The sequence below is a fragment of the Anomalospiza imberbis genome, chromosome 6, assembly GCF_031753505.1.
Source record: "Anomalospiza imberbis isolate Cuckoo-Finch-1a 21T00152 chromosome 6, ASM3175350v1, whole genome shotgun sequence".
Taxonomy (NCBI): domain Eukaryota; kingdom Metazoa; phylum Chordata; class Aves; order Passeriformes; family Viduidae; genus Anomalospiza; species Anomalospiza imberbis.
This window is the reverse complement of record NC_089686.1, coordinates 38,353,506-38,373,440: the sequence shown is the minus strand read 5'-3', so window position 1 is coordinate 38,373,440 and position 19,935 is coordinate 38,353,506. Positions and strand designations below refer to the sequence as shown.

The 19,935-nt window shown below is 45.2% G+C and overlaps 1 protein-coding gene and 1 long non-coding RNA gene across 3 annotated transcripts in view; both read right to left on the bottom strand.

Annotated features, from left to right (window-relative positions):
- The window catches only part of LOC137475810 (transmembrane protein 263-like), a 198,532-nt gene that overhangs the window by 5,972 nt on the left and 172,625 nt on the right, over positions 1-19,935 (bottom strand). The window lies entirely within an intron of this gene.
- LOC137475804 (uncharacterized) lies at positions 14,292-19,412 on the bottom strand. The gene is made up of 2 exons (XR_011000083.1): positions 18,916-19,412; positions 14,292-15,138 (listed from the first exon to the last, which is right to left on the bottom strand). It is a non-coding gene; the product is annotated as an uncharacterized lncRNA (long non-coding RNA).

Genomic DNA, 19,935 nt, shown 5'->3' with positions numbered 1-19,935 from the left:
TGCTGTGTTCAAACACAAGTGACAACACCCACAAAAGTAGAGGTGGTGGGCAGGTGATATCAAATCCATTGAAGTTTCCATTCTGTGAGGGTGATTCAGTTCAGAAAGTAGCCAGTCCACCCTATCTGTTAATCTTCCTAATTCTCCAGCATGAAATAATGCCTCTGACCTCACATTGTAAGAAAATAGCTTCAGCTGGGGTAATGAATATTGTATTTCCAGCTCTGTTACAGAGACAGCAAAGTGGTGAATGTTTGTGTTTCTGCAACTGCAGATGGTGCTACGTGGGAATAATTTTTAGATGGACAACAAGTTGTGTCAGAGGAGCAGAAAACCTAAATGTTTATAGCCTGTGTTTTTCCCCCCTCAATGAATCACAAAGTGAGCATCAGCAAAAAAAATGCAGACAAAAAAAAAGGTTAAAAAAAAGGCAGAGCATGAGTTAGGTCTGTAAAAAGCTAAACAGCAGTTACTTGAGAATGATGCTGGCACATGTTTGGTTATCCAACAGTTTTGTTAGATCTTTTTCAGAAGGATGGAAGCTCCCATGGCTTTATTCATTGGAGCATCTTGTTAGGTGGAGAGGAATACAGAAGGATATTGCTAGCTGTTCAATCACTACAGTTTTGTTGTATTTGCATAAAGTAAAGTGATATAAGACTCCAATTTTTTGTGAAAGCATCCAGATCCTGCTTATCACAGCCCAGCAGAAGGTGCTGAAATATTTCCCATTAGCCTAAGAGAAACCCTAATACAATATCAAGTGTCTCCATATCAGAAAAATGTGGGAGTAGCAATGTTGGGGCTCTGCTGTGATCACCATGGCAGTGGTGCCATGCCTTTTCAAGCCCCAGTGTTCCTGGAGCTGTAGACTCTCTGACTCTCTCAACCCTAACCCTAAACCAGAATCAGGTGGTGTGATGATCCTTCCCTAGGTATTTCTGTCCTGGATTCCTCTAAAATTCTGCAGAGTTTGGAATTTTCTTGGATTCATACATTTTCCCCTAAGCTTCTTCCAGTCTGAACAGAAGTCTCCCTTGGGCAGGGAGTCTGATGTTCACTAGCTGTGATGATTTGGAATAAGCCTTAAATTGCACATCTATCTGATAACGCAGACTGAAATATGGAGTTGGAGAAGGGCCAGTACAGAGTTTCCAGTGTACAGTTCTACCCAGTATACAACCTATTCTTTACTTATTCCTCAGCAGTTTCTCAAGACGTTTTCTTTTTCTCCTCTCCCTCAGTGTTACTGAGACCCATTGGCTCCATGTTCAGTTTAGCTGCTAGTCCTCAACTGCTCCACAGTGCTTATCGAGTACAGCCATCTCTGTGTTTCATCTGCAGTCCAAGGGCAGGAGGAACTGAGATGTCCAGAAATCCATGCAACTGTAAAGCAGGACTAGGTAAAAGCCAGAGTGGTCCTCCAAACAACCTCTATTTGTCAAGGATGGCAGGTCTTGTGTTCCTGCTCCCCTGTGTGAGGAAACGGATCCTTTGTGTCCCAGAGGACTGCAATGCAGAAGCTTTGGGCATTAAACACCTACTGGCATGCTCAGCTGCAGAACCAAGTCCTATATCAAAGTAGCAATAATCTTTCTGGCTCTCCCCCAGTAAAACTGCATCTTAGGCTACCTGGAACCTATCTGTAGGAAGATTTATGCCTCTGGAGCTGCCCAGCTATCTGAACGACACTAGTGTAAGAATCTCTTACATGGTATGTGAATGCCTGCAGGTGGGCAGCCTATGGACCAGAGAGAAGGTGGCAACTGCAGACGAGATTGAGGGAGGACGTTACTCTGCTAGCAGACAGTAGAACATATTGGACAAAGTGACAGGAAATACTAATGAAGACAAGCAAGGACAAAGGTTCTTTCTGCTTAGCTAGGCAGAGACAACAAAGCTGCAGCGCACTGGAGCACCAGTGCTTGCACACTGCCTGCACCTGGGTCTGCAGCCACTCTCACACTCCTTAGAACTCCTCAGGCAGAAGGGATGGAAGATGTGGCCCTGGAAGGGTGGGAGGCTGTTGCAGAAGCACTCTTACAGCTTCAACACACAGCAGAAGATGTACCATACCAAAATACCCCCAAACCTATCGATTAAATATACAAAAAACCAAACCAAAACCCAAAGATGCTCAGGTTTGAATAGATTTGAACAGAAAAAAGCTAAATCCCCGGTGACCCCAACCACAAGGGACCACATCCTAACCTGGTGGCAAGCTGAAATGGGTCATATTTGTTCTATATTCCAGATGATGCGTTGAAAGCTTTCAAGCCATCCCTGGTTAGTTTGTCTTCAGGACTGCAATAAACCCCACAGTAAGCTGTCATGCAAGATAGGCATCAGATTTACAGTGCAAATTAGTCTCTCAGACAATGGAGCGAGCTAAGCATTTTGTTGGCACAGAGGAGTCCAGATTAAGAGCAAGACAGACAGCAGAGATGAAATACACAAAATAATCAGAGAGACAGACACACTGCCTAAGCAGGGGAACAGTTCTGCTCCCTGGAGCCAGCTGCAGCCCATGCTGCTCATGAAAGCTCTTCACAATCTGCAGAGCCCTTTTTCCTCTCCATCGATGACCTGGCCTTTCCAAGGGTCCCTTCAGCTTCACTTCACCCCATGTCAGCTTAGAACAGAAGAATAGGTAGGAGAAAAGAGTTGATTAAAAGGCTCTTCTGTATCAGTGCCTGCATTCTGGGCTGGGGCTGGCACCCCACACAACAGAGGTACCTCCCCACACTCTCCTCCTTGGCCACCGCCACCTGCACTCCCCGCTGGCTTCTCTTCTGGAGCAGGGGTCCCGCCCACCGGCTCAGTTCTCACCTGATCCTAACAGCATCCATGAATCAGGCAAAAGTGAGATTGTAATAACAGATACAACTTTCTGTGCTGCCGTGACACTTTTCAGGGCTTTGCAGTGCAGTCACTGGGAGAGACAAAATGCGAGCCTGTGCTGGTGCCCAGTACAAATTGCACAGGCACTGCTCTTGCCCTCAGCCCCGGCCAGCAGGTGATATGACAGGCAGGGTGAACTCTTTACTTTAAGAAGGACTTGTGCGAGTTGCTCTTTCCTACTAACTTATAAAAACAGCCCCAAGCCAGGAAAGCAGTGTCAGAGAGCAGCACTAGTTCTGCATCTTTCCATTCCTGCTGGGCCCCAGACAAAGCAGCCCGGCTGCTCAGAGGCCTAATGAAAACAGTCAGTGTCATCAGTCCATCCCTCAGCAGATGCGAGAGGAAGGGGTGAGGTCACTAGTTCAAACCTGAATTACTCCTCTGACAGCTATTAAGTGGCCACTGGTTGATTTAGTCAGGTTCCCTCACCTAGAAAAATGTTTGGTCTGGAGGAACAAGAAGGGGGTGGAGGGTCAACTACTCACACAGTTTAGTTCCATCTTTTCCCAGCTCTTTTTTAAGAGACACTGAGGAAGTTGTTCTGACCTTTACTGCCTCTGCCCCACTGTGACTGAAAATGTGTGATTTTCTGAAAGCCTTGGTTGTTGAGTCACAAACAAGCATATATGGGAGAGAAGTTTCCAGTCCTGATGTTTCTTGGAGAAAAAACTGAAAGTTTGATTCAAGTGCACTCTTAAAGCTCTGAGAATCCCAAGTGGATTATTGTTATTTTTAACCTTGTGACTTTTTCAAGCCTACCTCAATTTCAAATGCATGGGGCTGGCACTGATGTTTCTCTTCCCTTTCTCTAAAGCAAAACTGAAGTAAATGATCCCTATTTCCTCGTATTGCTGTGCTGTCATGAAGGTTAATTAGGCACAGTTGGTGCAGTGCTTTAAACAAAGAAATTGTACTTGTATCGTCATGACTGGCACTGATATGATTCCTGTTCCCATTCTCAGTGAACACACCAATGACAACTTCCAGTTTATCTCTGGAGAGGTTTCCAATTTCCAGACAAATCACAAAGATGAGAAGAAAACTTGCCCCATCCCCATGCATGCCAGCCTGCTGTTGTGGGGCTACACAAGTTTACCTGCAGCTGAGACCTTCCTTTTGGGTGATGTGCTCCTCGGCTAGCACAAGCAGCTGAAGCAGGCAGAGACCACTCTGACTGCTGGGCACAAATGACATCTCACTATCTATCAGCTGGCAGGACCCTTCTCCAGAGAATGACAACACTGCCCTCTTCCAAGTGTTGTCTGCTGCTGGAGAAAGCTTAGCTGAATCTTGCAGGTCACATCTGTAACAGGCATTAATGTCTGAGAGGAAGGAACTGCTGTTCATGTCCTCTTTGTCATTTTTGGATCAAAGATCTAGATCCTGCAGTGTCACAGGCAAAATGTTAAAGGGAGTGCTACATAGTGTTTGTTCTTCAAACACTCGTGCTTCACTCCTGCCATCAGTCCCATGCTGCAGCTGCTGGAAAAGGCTTTGCAGGCTCAGCAGCTGGGCTCTACCCAGCCCTGCTCTGCCCAGGCACAAAATGCTACAAACCAAGATGGCTGCCACCAGCAAAAAGCCTAGAAATGCCACATGGAGTTTAGCCCTGGAGTTTTAAACTTTAACTCTGCAATCAGCAAGACATACTCATCTCTCTGCAACAGGACTGTTCAGGAAGCTGCTGCACACAGCAAAATGGGGCAGCTGTCTCTGCAGCCCAGCTCACCCCAGGGCTCTTCACTGGCACAATGAGCTTTAATTGCTCCTTGTACATGCCCCAGGAGCAGTATTAACTACTGAAGCATCTACCTTGAAGCACTGAGAGACTGGGTTCAGGAGGGTAAACGAACAGTGATATGGAGTGGCTTGTTTTCCTCAGCTGAGCCCATGGGGGAGAAGCAGCCAAAGCTCTGACTCGAAGTGTGCAGCTTAGTTGGTTAGGAGCTTCCTGACTCTTTGTTGGGAAGCTTCTTGTCATCAAAACAGCAACTCTAAAAACACGATGATATTCTTTAAACTTTCACTGAAGAAAGAATTCAGGGAGATTGGCCTCAGAGCAGGTAATAACCCGGTGGTCAAGGGATTTGACCAGGCTCGAGTCAGCGCAAGGACACTGCCAGCCACACACACACACACACACACACACACACACACACACACACTCAGAGTAAAAGGCCCAAGCAGCAGCTATTTGCACTTTTAAAAAAACTGTTTTACTTTGCAAGAAGAGATACTAACTGGGGGAGAAACATAAACATCTTCTCACTTCCTAAGTGCTTTCAAATACCAGAGCCAAGATCTCCTCTGATAGGGGTTTCTGTTTCTTGAAAAATAGTTGCTCCTTTGCTTTGCCATTCCTTTGCAGGAGGTGACTGGGTTTTTTGATCCAGAAATATCTCTTTTATATAGCTATAACAGTTTGTCAGGAGCAGCCAGAGTCTCCTTCAACCAGGATTTCCTGGGACCCTTTGATTCTTACAAGACTTCAGCTACTCTGGTGCATAGAGATGGTGTCTAAAGACAGGATGTCCCACAGTCCAGAGGTAATGGTCCATGTGCTCCAGAAAAACACAAGTGCCAGACAGGTAGTATCATTTACTAGAAAGTATGCGGATGAGGCAGGAGCCTGGAGACCCAGCTCTGTTCTCAGCATTATTGCTGACAGCTGTCTCCTGTGCTTCCTCTCCACGTTCCTGGCTTGTTTCAGCCATGGATGGTGTGACTGCCCAGACAACATGCTGGGGATCCTGCATGACCTGCAGTGGAGTTAGCTGGCAGGCAGGAGTTAAGCCCAGCAAGTTGGGAAAGGAAGAAGTCCACCCTTTGCTGAGGGGAAACTAATGAACACTAACTGGTTGGCCTTGTGGTACTTAGAAACAGTCTCCCAGCTCCCACTGACATACTTAGCCTCTCATCTCAGAAACAAAAACCAGGAAAAAGTTCTCCAAAGCTTGCCATCCTTCTAATGCATCTCACAAGGGCTTAAGGATGAGGATTTACCCTTTCTATAGGCAGCTGGTTTAAGACTCCTGTCTCATTTGATATAAATATCATCTCTTACTATGGTGTATAGGTTGTAAGAAAGATGAGCCCACAGGAGAGAACTAGAGCAAAACTACCAGTGGTGTCAGCCCTTCAGGAAGAAAGAAAACTGGACATTCCCCCTCCTGTCTCCCTTGCAATCTCTCTCTCCATGTGGAATAGATACAGAAACAGGCTTTTGCTGCTGGCCAGACAGGTCACTAAAGAGCCTATAGGATGTCTCAAGTTGCTGAAAGAGTGAAAAGATGATCTCAAAAGGCAAGAGATTCCGATTTGCCACAAAGAACTGTGCGTGGTGACTGCTTCCTCCCTACCCTTGCCACCCTCTGGGCCCTGTGCTAGAAAATGCACTGGTGCATTATGGCAAGCAGGAACAGCAAGGGACAGCTATCAGCTGGGCTCTACCTTTCCTGTACTTACTTGTGTTACAAGCATCAAAAGCATCAAAATCAGATGACTTGTTTGAACTTTATGTTCCTGCCTGTCATCAATTTTCACTTTTTGCTCCACCTACAAGCACTTGGATCAGTTAAGTGGCTTGCTTAAGAGTTGGCAAGAAGGAGCACATAAAGCTTCAACAATGGCTCCTTTTCCTTTTGGAGTCTCATCACTGCTACACTGAGATTTTAGATCACAAGGACAGGAATCACCTCTTGCCATGAATATGGACTCTTGAGCCCACTTGGGGATCTGTGGGGGGAACAGGAGTAATCCAGTAGACTCAATGATTTTCAGTGGCCTCAAGCTTTAATGTATGAGGAGGAGAGCTTTCCAACAGAAAAATTTATTCCTTATAAATAACCCTTCCTAGCATTTGTGCCCAGGATGAAGAGACCATCTTTTTAAGCCTGCTCTTTGACCCATGCTAGCTCAGCTCTTGTCAGGTCACATCACCTCCTCTGTCAATTCTGTAAGCAGTGGTTGCACATTCTTCACTGAGCTGCTTTCAGCTGCTTGTGATAGTACCTGGCACAAAACGACCACAAATGAATCAGAGTATCTTGTTAAACAGTCTTGTTAATTCAGCTCTGATAAAGACACAGGAGAAAAAAAAATCAATATTTGTAAAGTGAAAAAGGACAAAATCCATAGAGAAATAAAGGCAATTTTCACGGTGCCATGAGGCCCTTACAAACAGTGGAGAGTAAATAACATAATCCAAGCTTATGTAAGAAATAACTTTTCTTCCATGCTCCAGTGCTACCCAGTGGATTTTAAACAAAGGCAGACTCTGTTAAGCCTCCTCTGTCCAGTGAGGCTAAAAGTCCTTCCCATGACAGCATTGCTAACTCACAATTTATCAAAAAAACACATGAAGTTAGGTCCCAGGCAGTTTGAGGAGAAGCATAGGAGTGAGACTAACTAACAGGAAGGTGCTCTAGGCTGCCAAGATCAGACACCAAAAGTCCCCTCTATTTGTTCACCAACTGCCATGAATATTTTGTGTACTCTGCCATTATATTATCAAAGGCTTATTCTCTTAATCTCTGGAGACACGTGATTTGTGATTGCAACTTGAGCATTTTACAGCTGAGATATCCAATAATTTGTCCAAAAATATTCCTAGGAAAGTTGGGAACATATCCTGCCTTGGTAGTAGGGAAGGATCCAGGTCCATACATTTCCTCTTTCCACTCCTGGAGCAGTTGAGCAATGGATGCTGATGCTTTTCAGTGGGATGGCTGGCACCAGTGAAATATTCAGAAATTCTGCATTTATTCTGATTATGTGTTCCCTACTCCTCTCCAAAGGACATGGAGGAATTGAAGAAAAAAATGAATGGCAGCTCAAAAAGCAAAGGCACAAATTTCAAGTGACCTTTGACTCAAAGAAATGACCCGTTCATCCCAGAAGCTATTCAGGGGTCTTTCTGTCTATCCAAAGGATAACAAGGTAGTTAAGCTAAAAGCTGTGTCCTGCAGAAGCAGCTGAGTGGGGGATTTACTGGGGAGGTACAGATGTGCTTGCCTGCTCATGCTCCATTATGCCAGGAACAGGTAGGATAGGCCTTTATTATTCTGCTAGAGGAAGGTATTTGATGGCCTAGTCTCAAAAACTCAGTTTCACATCTCAGCTGACAAGGGGAGAGCACTGCAGTCATGAGTGGGCAGGTATGCTGCCTCTGGGAGCAAACAGGCAGAGCATTCCTCCCCCACAGCCAGGCTGAACAGAGAAGGATGGGACCCATCCTTGTCTCAGACTATTAGATCTATTCTAGTGCAAAAATCATCCCCCAGCTCTGCACCCAAACCTCTCAGTGTCCCCTCACCCTGTCACTTCAGAGAGAGCCAGCTGGTCCTACCTGTGGTTTCCTCAGTGAGCCCATCACCTGGGAATCTCAGCCTGGAATGCATAAATTAGAGATAGCACTAACACTGCCCAAAGGGACAGCAAACTTCTGCCTCTGCACTGCAGGGACAAAGAGCTGCTGCTCAGGAGCAGGAACCCACAGGTGTGACAGTTCCTTTTGCTTCCTTCTATATTCATGTCCTTTCTCTTTCCAGGGCAGACTTCAGTACAGCACAGCAGGGATCCTATGCACACTTGGCTTTTAGGTGGCTACTGAAGGGCTCTCCCTGGAGCTGCAGGTAAATTGGACTCCTTTGATACTGTGGCAGGACTGCCATGGAGCCAGGGTCCAGTTTGCCTCTCAGAAATGCTAGGGTATCTAGGCCTCCCTTTAAGATTAGTGCTTCATATAGTTGGAGGAATATCTGGAATAAGAGAGCCTCCTGTGTGCTGGCACCAGTCAGTCCCTACACTCTCAGTCTCTCATGGGAGGGCCTGATAAACAGGCTGTGCTTTATCTGAAAGGAGGGAGCCCCTATTGCCTTTCTCCTGAGCCAGTCTTGACTCTAGCTTGGGATATCCCCTGTCACTGCCTGGAGAAGACCAGTTGACCATAAAGTAGTAGAATCACAGTGTGTGAAGTGACAGAGCCCAAGTCCCTCTCTATTCCAGTTTTAGTTCTCTTGCAGAGTTTCTATTCTGCAGTGCATCTCTATTGCACTGGGAGGGGGACTATCAAACAATCAACCCATTTCAGCAAGACCTTCCCTAACTCAAAGGTGTCCTTTCAGTCTGGTGAACCCAGCTCCCAGCAGGGATTTAATGTATGATCAGTTTCAAAAACATTGCTAATACTTCTGTTGTGAAGCAAAGCCAAGCAAAGCCAAACTTGGCTGTCAGAACAAGGCCTCTGTGAAAAAAAAAAAAATCAGCAGCACACCTACAGCAGCCTTTCAGGCCTTCAAGTTAAGACATTTACTGTCTTGATTCTGTGATGCAGCCCAGCCTGGCAATGCTGTCATGCTTCTACTATTGGGAAATTAAGAGCAACATTATCCTCCTCTACTGATTCCCCTAAATTTTCTTCTGCAGTTCTGTACACACAGGGGAGCAACAGGGCAGAACAACTGATTCCTTTAAAAATGAAGGAGCATCCAAGGATGCTTTCAAGTACCACACTGCAGAGCTGCAGGATCTATGTGTCAGGCTCTTCCCAGATTTCACATAAGGATTTCCAGCGCAGCTTGTGGTCCCCATGCATGTACATACTACCCTCCTTCTCAACAAAATAAAACTTTTGAAACTCCAGATCCCACCATGCCACACTCTAGCTTGGCTAGTGCAATCATTACAGAAACTCATTTGCACCTTTATTTTCTTCCCTTTGTTTCCAATCACATGCATACAGGGAGCCACTGGAGTGACATGAATCTAATCAGAGGCTGATGCCACATCAGAAATCCCATCAAGCTATCTTCCAGTCCCAACAAGCTTTCCCCTGAAACAAACCATCTTGTCATGGCTTGGAGAACCCCTGTGTATATTGTGTTCCCAGCAGGGTTTCTTAATGGGCTCAGTAGTCAGAAACTGAGTTTTATTTTACAAACTACAGACAAAAAACTTCTCTATTTAAATACCCCCCCCAGCTCTTATTGGTGTTTTTCTGTAGCTTTTCCCTACCAAAACCAACTCTGTATTGAGGGATTCCGGGCAGAAGAATCTAAATTTTCCAAAAACACAGAGCCTAAATGGCCTGGGAGCCCCTGCACTTAGCATTTCATGCCTGCTGTGCACAAGCAGGGCTCAGCAGGTGTTGGCTGGAGGGAGCCAGGCAACCTCTGCAAATCCCCTGCTCTCCTGTCAGGAATACAAGTGGAAATCACCTCCTGACCTGCACATGAATGATGCCACCGGCAAGAAGGAAGTGCTGGAGGGGTTGGCAGCCTCTGGCCCCAGTGAGCAGCTGGGAGGGGCAGCAGAATGGGCAAGCCTGCCAGTGCCAGGGAACCAGCCAGCCTTGCCTGGTGCTCCGGAGGAAGAGGGGCACTCCACACCCCTTGCACCTCCAGCACAAGAGGAGTCAAATTTGGCCTCTCTCTGTGTGTCAAGCAGGCAGCCCAGAGACTCTGGCACAAGAGGAAAATGCAGCCACTCCTCAAGCTGTTGACCAGGAGACACCGACAGAGACCCCAGCACAAGAGGAAAATTCAGCTGCTCCTCAATTTATCGAGCAGGAGTCACAGACTGAGGCCCTGGCACCAGGTGCTGCAGTGAAGCCTTTCTGCATGGGATCTCTGAGGAGAGGGCTGGGAGGGGCAGTGTACTGGGAAGGGCACTGGCCAACAAGAGTGACCAGTGGGTGACACATCTCACAGGAGCTCTGGCACATCTGGAGGAGGCAGAGAGCTCTCTGGGCCCAAACCAAACATTCCACCACATTCTGGATGGTGCCAGCATGGATGAGGTGCCACTCTTCTGCTGCCCAGGTTGCAGCAGGGGTCTCCACATTCTCCCTATGAGGTAAAAGGCACCCAAGAGCAGGCCAAGAGGGACATTCAACTTGGAAAATCCAGTTGTCACCACCAAAACTAGCCCAGGCTGCAAAACTTACTACTCTTAAATGCTGAGTCCTGTTTCTGAAATGGACTAAAAGACACATGGCCTCCAACCCCCATTTTCCAGACCGATGTTTAAGAAGTTTTATCAAGCCTCCTGAGGCTGCATTCAAGCATATTTCCAGCTTGGGGCCATCCTGTGCACACATAGCTGCATTCTGCCAAGCACTAAAGGCCTCTCTTCCCCTACAGCAACAACTTGGCTGCCCGTTCCCTAGCTGGCTGATGGCAGCACCTGGATGCCGTCCAAAGGCAGTAAGTTTCTTGCAGCTGAATATGTTTAGTCCCTCTCCTAGGGCATGCTCTCCATTACACAGCTATTGTTTATGACCCCAATTATCTCCCAGAAACTGGTCCTTGCCTGCAGTTAATAACCAAGGCTAAGTGATCAAGTGTTAGGGCTCAGGCAAACTGGTTGTTAACTTCTCTGTCAACCAAGTTCAGAGTCTTTTACTGCTATTAGAAACTCAGATTAATGATGCATAACAGAAATGAACTCTCCAGTGACACAGCTAGGTGAGGTTAGGAGAGGGGGAAAAATAATCACTCCTTCTACCTGGAGATATCAGCTGAGCAAGGAGGAGATGAGCCATCCTTTAACTCTCTTCTCAGCCCCCTGGATGTCTGGGAGACAAATATCAAAAAATATCTTATTTTGCAGAGTACTTTTAACTTTCTTAGGATCTGGATCATGTGGGCAGATCTGGAAGTGAAATGGGCTCCCTGACCAGAAACTGCTTTCGGAAATGTATTAGATTTGCATGGCAAGCTTTTGGTAGCAGGGGTGCTACTAGGGTGGCTTCTGTAAGAGGCTGCCAGATGTCTGACAGAGCCAATACCAGCCCATTACAAGATGGATCCACCATTGGACAATCAGCAATGGTGGTAATGCCTCCAAGATAACACACTTAAGAAGGGAAAAAAATTATTGCTCAGAAGTACTTGTGGCCAGAGAAGTGAGAATATGTGAGAGAAAACTGCACAGACACCAGGGTCAGTGCAGAGGAGGGGCAGGAGGTGCTCCAGGAACCAAAGCTGAGATTCCCCTGCAGCCCCTGGTGCAGACTGTGGTGGAGCAGCTGTGTCCCTGCAGCCCACGGAGGTCAACAGCGGGGCAGAGATCCTCCTGCAGCCCCAGAGGACCCCAGGCTGGAGCAGGTGGATGCCCAAAGGAGGCTGTGACCTGCTGGAAGCCCAGGCTGAGACAGGCTCCTGGCAGAACTTGAGGACCCATGGAGTGAGGAGCCCATGCTGGTGCAGGTTTGCTGCTTGGACCTGTGACACTGTGGCAGATCCAGGTTGGACACTGTTCTTGAAGGAGTGCAACTCATGGAAAGGAACCCACACTGGAGCAGTTTGTGAAGGACTGTGGTTTGAGGGAAGGACTCATGTTGAAGAAGTTTGTAGAGGACTGTCTCCTGTGGGTGAGACCTCACACTGGAGAAGGGGAAGGAGTCTTTCCCCTGAGGAGGAAACAGCAGCAGAAACCATGTGATGAACTGACCATAATGCCCATTCCTGTCTCCCTGCATCTCTGAGGGGGAGGAATTCGAAAATTGGGAATAAAGTTAAGCATGGGAAGGGGTGGGGGTGGGGAAAGGGTGTTTTAAAGATTTGTTTTACTTCTCATTATCCTACTTTTATTTTGCTTTGTAATAAATTAAATAATCTTATAATGTTGAGTCTATTTTGCTTGTGATGGCAATCAGTGAGTGATCTCTCCCCATCTTTATCTCAATTCATGAGTTTTCCTTATATTTTCTTTCCCCTGTCCTGTTGAGGAGTGAAAGAGTGGCTTTGGTGGGCACCTGACATCCAGCAGGGTCAAACCACTACAAGAGACCTCTTCCAAACTGTAATGCCTACCCTAATATTTCAGATTTCCAACAGTTAACAAGGGCTGGTGAATTCTGCAAGCCCCTGAAGGGCAGGAAAGCAAAACCTCACTTCAGAAAGAAAGGCTATATAGAACGAACATACACAGAAATGAATCTCAGGTTTCAAAGGGAGATCTCCAACCAATAACAGACATATGTTAGCCTTTCCCAGCCTACTCCTCAATGGTTCATCTGCAAAGCAGCCCTCCAACAACTCCTCAGAAAATAGTAGTTTCAATCCAGAAAATGCTGATGCTGAATCCCTTTTACAGATCTTTCTGAACACTAATGGGAGACCATCACCCTTGTACTTACAGGGGCCACTAGGTGTCTTACAGAACATAATTTTCCCAAGAGATTCACCAACTTCTGCCCATAAAGTACAGAAGCCTGACTTTGGGGAATTACCGCTATGGCCTTGGTAGTCAGTCTGACCCAATCCATACAGAGACACTCCAAGAATACCAGAAAAATAAACCCAGGCACTGCAGCTGTGCAACCCTGGGGTCTGGGACAAATTGACAATGACCGAGAAAGAGTAGCTAGAACAAGCATAAGGATTTATGTCTGTATATACATAACAGTAGGAGTTGGTGCCTACAAATGACTTTGGGTGTGATGAGCTCACTGCCTGAATCTTAGAGTATGACTATCTCCTCCTGCCACCACAGATATGCAGGGAATGGGAAAAGAAAGGTGTTGAAAGGTCTTCTGCAGCCAACCTCTCCTGCTGACATACCTGTCCCTTCAGCTCTCTTCTGGGACAGATGATACTCTAGACTCCTTCTTTTCAAAATCTGCCAGATACTGTCCAAAAGACATTTATTCTCCTACCACTTCATGCATAAGCTCAGAAAAGGCAGGCAAGGAAGGAAGATTGGGAAGGGGGCAATTTTCCCTGTCTGATCAACTGCTGGATGATAGAAGGCCACAGATGTGTGCCCCCATGTGTGCCAGCCAGGTAAAGATGGATGCCTCTTCTATCAGTAGATGGTGAAGGAAACACAGTGATACAGGAAGAAACATTTTCTGGCGGTGTGAAGAGGATGCAAGGATCATCCTGCGCTTACAGAGCAGCACTCAAAGCATGCAACTTTTCTTGCAAAAGTCTGCTAGTACGTTTTCTGTCCTGCCCAATCCATTCCCAGCGACAACCTTCATACCCATGTGAACACAGTGACACTTACTAATGAAAATGGAGTGCTATTTATTGTGTTCGGGCTGCCATCAAGGGAGAGGCTCTGTCAGTAGACACATCAGCACTCAGCTGCCCCACAGAGACATTTGAAGTGCAAATGGAAGTAGCACAAACAAAGGCTTTGGTGTGAGGCCATGCCTGTAAGACAACAGCCACCAGCTAGGGAGCCTGTGGGCTGGCATGGTCCTGAGGGGAGCTGAGTCGTCTGTCAGCTGCCGTCCTCCACCAGGGCCTGGCAAAAGCAACCTGGCCACTGCTCCTTGAGACTGCTCAGGCAGCTTTAAAAACATACTCTCTTATCCTTATGCATGGATTTACTTATTCATGTATTCTCAACAGAAGCACCAACAGCCATAATTGGATCCATTACTGAGTTATTAGAGCTCTCAGTCACTGCCTCTGCAGCTTCACACGGTGTTGGGGGAATGCACAGGAAGAACAAACAGGGCAGAGGCATGGCCAGTGGCAGGGGCTTTAAAAATCCATTAAGTTGTTGCTGTGGCAACTAAAACAAAATTTCTGGCAGGAGCTGCTATATGTGGAGAACTGTAAATTTCTCCATTTGTGGAAAACATTGGTCATGTCTCTGAAAGGGAGGTTGGAGGAAAGACACAAAGAATGGCTCTTTTCAGAGACTGTTATAGCAAGAGCCAAAACCGGTCTGCTTACAAATTTATTCTTATGGCAAGCCCTGAGGATGGTCAGATTCTACATACCAGAGCTTCCCAGGAGGCAGTGCACCAAGACAGAGCTGGCATGTTTGGAGGAACATTTCTAGGTATTCAGTCCAGCTGGTCTTGAATGCCAGGAAAACCACTGAACTGCAGCACAGACACATCACTGCAGTCCACTCACTTCTACCTTCACCTGCCTCCTCTGCCCCACAACCTGTCCAGGCTCTCCATGGAAAATTGAAGCTTGTCTGGGAATTAGCTTTCACTAAGATGAAAGATTCTGGAACACCGAAGTTTCCATCCGTTAACAGGGAAATGAAAAGGCAGATGCTAGGTCTGGAAAAACTAAAATCTGTCTAGAAAGGCTGTTCCTGGTGTCAGAAAACACCACAAGTTTTCAAGAGTGGTCACCAGGGCAGTAACCACCTGGATGAAATGTCATGTATCCCAGCTTTGGAAGGTGTCCACTACTTTAGCATCACAACAGGGGTTGCAAACTTTCAGGCATCTCTAGTTCACATTTAATTATAATGTAAGACCTGCAAATGCAGAATCAGTGTTATTTAATGTTAATTGATTTACGCTAAACAAGCTATGCTGTGCCACCTTTTTAATTTCTAGGAGATCTCCCAGATCATGTGTGAGCCTCCTCAGCTAACAGACCAACAGCCCCACACCCAACCTTTCCCATTCAGGATCACAGTTCATCAGTTTGTTACTTATGAAGTAACTCCCTCAGTTAGGAAATTCAGAACAGCACAGATTCCTGATGTGTCACTCTGAATTCTCTCAAGTTTAGTGTATAGGTTGGAACTACCTAATGGGCACTTTGCAAAAAGATTCAAGAGTGACAGCGGATGCTGCCAGCAGAAAATTTGCCTACTGAGAGATATTGTACAGGCAAAATGACTGATGACAATATCCAGCTTTTCTCTGGAGTCAGCAACTTAAGTACAAAGACTTTATTACAAGTTAGACTCACTTGTGGGATTGATTTCCACTGTGAAAGGAGGAGCGGAGGGAACGGGAGGACAAAGATATGGGGACTGGTGTTGGGTCAGCACAGGGGAGCAGCATCCAAGCTGGCCCATTATAATGCTACCAGTTTCCTCTCCTCTGTCCCCTGGTGACATAGAGGCTCACAGCTTCGTGACCCCGGCTCTCATGGCTCACATGACTTCACTGCATTAATGATCTCAGTGAGAATTTTTTAAGCTGATTGACAGAAACCTGGAAAAAAACCACCTAGGAGCTATGAAATTGCACCATTGCCAAAGGGGAGCTTAATGCGGGGCAGAAAAGCAGCACTGGCTAAAGGAACTGGAGGTCTTTAAATAGACACCCTAGGTCTGGTCTGTACAGCATTAAGGATTGTGGTGAGTCTCTGAGGTCAAGGTAAGAAATTAATACTTACAAAGATCAGTGAGGCTTATGCTTACAATAGAGCATTAATTATCCTGTTAATCAAAGTAAAAATCCTTCAGTTTTGCAAATCCAGCCAGCAAAAGGCTGCAGATCCACAGCTCAGACATTTAACCCCCAACTACCCTGTATGCTAGAAAGCAAATGAATAGGAAGGTTTGAAAGGCTTTGAAATTTTACTCCACTCTACCTCCTTAAAACCTTCTGCCTTCATTTCTACCTTACACCACTTGGATAAGAAATTGTTAACAAGGAGGTTTAGAGAAAAAATATAGGTTAGTACCTGCCTGTAGCTTTTAAAATCTTAAATCTGTAGTATATGAATGTTGTTTGTCAAGACAAAAATCTTTTGTTGGCATAAACTTCCCCCTCAATCTATACTTCTGTCATGCACTGAAGTGTATGTCATATATCAAAACCTTACATATTTTATTTTGGTCAATGCAGTTCACTGTGTGGTTACTTCTAGTGAACAACAGAATTTTCTTCACTGCAAACTACTTCTTTTAAAGTAGCCTGCTGCTTTGAGACACACAGACTTTGGTTTAAATGCTACAGTAAGGAATGAAAAAAAAAATCAGTCTATCAAACAAGAGAAAGGTAGACCACACACAGATCACTTCTCAATTTTCAGAGTCACTGATGCGGTGAGGATATATGTTGCTTGAGAACAGGCTTGTCACTGGCTTTGGGTGGTGAAAGATCAGCAGCAGTTAAGGTTGGCTGGGAAATTTTTACTGTGCACAAATGACAATTTGAGTCTTGACATTATAGCTGTTAACACCTGCATCTAAGTATTTCCCAACTTAGAAGCAGTCCTAGGCCTTGGAAAAAAGTGTCAGGTATGGTCAGGTATGGTACTGGAGGTGCCACAGCTAAGCACTTTTTTTTTGTTATTATAAAAGTAACCAGATCCTATTTTATAAACAGGTTATTTATCCTAGTATTTGTACTTGGATATCTAAATATCATACTGGTTATTTGCTTAGAAACTTAATTTGCAGCCTAAATTTATTCATGGGCCATTTATACCCATTTCCTCTTGTGGCAATGTTGTCTTTCAGTTTAAATTGCAGTTCTCCCTCCCTGGTGTTTACTCCTCTGAGGTGTTTATAGAGAGCATTCATATCTCCTCTCTGCCTCTGTTTTGCTGGATTAAACAAGCCAAACACTTCTAGTTCTCATGTATACAATGGATTCTCCACTGTCCCCCTAGAGCCTTTCCCTCTATCTATATGGCAGCCTAATGTTGATTTCCTTGATGTGGTGTTTGGTAGTGTTCAGAGAACTGACAAAGCCATGATACTGCCTTCTTCCTCAAGGGACAGCTTGTCTTATACAATCTAGAATTGCATTTGGTTTTCAGTATACTGATAGGGTATAGGAATTTCTTTCAATAAATAACCTACTATAACCTCTAACCCTTCTCTTCCCTCAACCCCCTAATGAGCTCTCAGATTATACCACACTTCTTTTTACCAGTAGTTAGGTTACAGTCTTTTTTTTTTTTCCTGGTACTGTTAACAAATGTTACATTTCTATTCTATTTGCCATTAGTCATCAGTTTTTGCTGCATGACATCCAAGCATTAGTCTCAGTAATGGCAATATTCTAATTGCTTTGTATCAGGCTTTTTCAGATATCCGTATCCAACGAAAATTCTGTGCTGGAATCTAGAAATAGTGCAGGTCATCCCAGGCTCCTCCTGGAGCATCACCTGCTCCAGGCTGTGTGACTGGAGACTTTGGGAAGAAGCCCAGGTGATGTTTTTGCATCAGTCTGGTTGCAAAGACAGAGGAGGGAACTGTCCTGTCCCGACTGTTTTCTGAGTACCAGCCTACCTTCCTGTTCCAACTCCATGGGTAGAGAGAACCACTCAAAGAAAATCAAGCATAGCTTTCTTGGTCCTCCAAGTTCTTGCAGCTTTTCATTTTTTGAACCTATTGAGCTCCTTTCACAAGGCCTTTCACAATTTTCTCCTTATAGTATCTGTTGTTTGCTTTTGGATGGTGGGAAGAAAAGCTGCTTTCTTCTGCAACTACCATATCTGAGGCATTTGCAGCCCTTGTGCTACAAAATTACTTTCCTCCCCTAATTACCTCTAATTTCTCCACTTCTACTTGTTTTGTTGAGTTGAAATTCTTGAGGGCAGCATGGCATTATGACTACAGCACTCATCAGAGACTGTACGATGCAACTCTAAAATACAGCAACGGTAGTAATACTTCTCTCAGATCACTCACTGCCTTGCTACCATAACAAAAGGCATGTGGAAATGCTTATCAATAACATTGATTACAACCCAGATGCTTAGGCTGGCTAAGTATTCTCTAGTGCTCAAGAAAGCTGCATGAGAGTGATAGTCTTGCTCTAGCAGGACTCAAGTTCTTTTAGATGACTTTGGCCCAAAAGCAAATTGGTTTAATTAATACCCTATCCATATGGGCCTATAAGCTGAAGAGCAGATGAAGCTCTTGTGAGAAAGGAAGAGAACAGAAAAGCCTGGTCCTGAGACGGCTGCTTCCAAACCTGTTTACTTAACTATTAGCGAGGGTGGCTTCTCTTTAATTTATTTACATAGAATGTTTCTGTAACCATCTGCTCTTAAGCTAAATGAAAAATTATCATCTTTCTCCTGCTGCTGTGGAGACTCCCTTGGATGTTCTTAATAATACAAAAAAATCTATCATTTTAATGCAGACAGCTTGGCTAATAAAAATGATCTGTACCATTAGTAATTATGCCACAAATACAATGCAAACAAGCAGCCTTTCCCTGAACAGCCCAAGCATAAAACACCTCTCTCACCACCAGGGGCCAGAGACGATGGCACAGGCACAGGACTTGGCTTCTCAATTCTCTACCACCAAAGAGCCGAAGGCAGTTTATTGAACTTCTTTAACAAGCTTTATGTGCTTCAGTCAAACCTGCCCAGGCCCCATTTTCCTAGGGAGTTTTTCTGTTAATACAGAGCCAGATTTCTGAAGAGGGATATCTTGGTGCCCAAAGCTTCTACAGTCCTCACAGTGACAGAACCGTTTATGGTTCTGATGCATCCACCTTTGCAGTGAAGCAAGCTGATGCAGCTGGCCCCAGTTCACAGATGGGAAACTGAGGCAGGAAGCCACTTAAAGGACCAGCAAAGATGATGAAAGAAAGCAGTTAAGCAAGAAAGTCAATGCAAGCTGTGAAACCATTAACAAGCAATTGAAAGCATCACTCTAAGTGGGGCCTTCTTAAAAAAGCCCCCCCACGGGCAGTTTACTAATAAATGGAAGGACAGCACTATTTGCTCATCTGTTGCCTGATACCACTTCAGTGGGGCCAGTGCCAGAGTAGCAGGCATGATACCCAGATGCTGCTTCTCATTGACTGCTGCTTGCTTCTACAAATGGCAAATCACTTGACCTCCACAAGTCAGTTTTCTCCCCCAGAAGAAGAATTAAAATGTTTAGAGATTCAGGGATGAATGAAATAAAAACAAACCAAAGCAGCAGAGGATTAAATGCTGTTTTCTTTAAACAAGGGCTAAGGGGAAAGGAATGACATTACACCTCAAATTTTATCAATAAAATATGAACATACCTCTTTACTAAATAATTCAATTGATAAAGAAATGTGTTTAAAGAAATATAATCAATGTCTTGGGGATTTCAGACACTTCTGCAGAGAGATGAACATGCTAAGAAATAAAATGTGAACAAATTGGAAGGACAGTACGTGCCCTGAATTCTTGTAGCCCCAAGGTCTGGCAACTCCCATGTGCTGCATGAAGAAATGGGAGTGGCACTGGCGGCTGGGAAGGGTCACTCATGGGAGCACACTCAAAGCAAAAGATTTAGTCATAACTGTCTGTTGATCCTAATTTCCTTTGCTTCTGTGTCTCAGTCCATAAAATGGGGCTAAGGGAAGGT